Genomic DNA, 966 nt, shown 5'->3' on the forward strand with positions numbered 1-966 from the left:
TGGGGATTGAACTCAGGCCCTTGCGCTTGCCAGGCAAGCACTTACTCTACTGAGCCATCTCCCCAGCCCCAGGACCCTGGATCTTTTTGTATCTCCAGGCCAGGCACTCTGGGTTTTCATCAACACCCAGGAGATTCTCCTGAGAGAATTCTGAGGGGAAAGTACCTTAAACTCAATATCCACAACGACCCAAAGAGGAAGGTCACAGTCAGTTAAAATGGAGGACACTGAGGCTCAGAGAGGTCAAATATCCTACACAAGGTGCACCCAGGTGGCAAACAGCAGAACTGGAATTCAAATCTGACTGCCATGTTCCCCCCACCCCTGTGCTGGCAATGACCCAGGGCCTTGTCCGTGCTAGACTAACATTCTACCACTGAGCCGCACCCGGGCTCCCTTCTACACCTCCTATAGGAAAGAAAGGCTAACAACTATCTTTGGTCTCACAGGCTGTCCGCCGCTGCAGTGGAGAGTGGAAAGAGAAAATGGCTATTTTTCAGAAAACTATGCTAATTTTTTTGTACCAGGAATCGAACTCAGGCCCTTGTGCTTGCCAGCCAGGGGCTTGAGCCACTGAGCTATATCTCCAGTAAGCGAGAGTAATACTATGGCAAAGAAACCCAAACAACCCAAATGTTTTAAGGGACAGAAGTGGAAAGCAAAAAGTTGCTTTGGGGGCTGGGAAGATGGCTCAGTGGAATAAAAACTTCCCCGGCAAGCACAAGGGCCTGAGTTCAATCCCTGGTTCTGCCAAAAAAAAGAAAAGAAAATTCGCAGCTGGGCATGCTGGCACACACCTGTAATTCTAGCGTCAGGAGGACGAGTCAGGAAGACCACCTAGAGGTTCAAGGCCAGCCTGGACTGTGCAGCAAGACCTTGTCAGCAAGCAAGCAAGAGATAGGTACAGTGGTCGTGGGTTTAGCATGCCACCGAGATAGAGTTCATGCTTGAGGCTCTGTGTTCCAA

This window comes from Octodon degus, unplaced genomic scaffold (genome assembly GCF_000260255.1).
Source record: "Octodon degus isolate 3935 unplaced genomic scaffold, OctDeg1.0 scaffold00026, whole genome shotgun sequence".
NCBI classification, from domain to species: Eukaryota; Metazoa; Chordata; class Mammalia; order Rodentia; family Octodontidae; genus Octodon; species Octodon degus.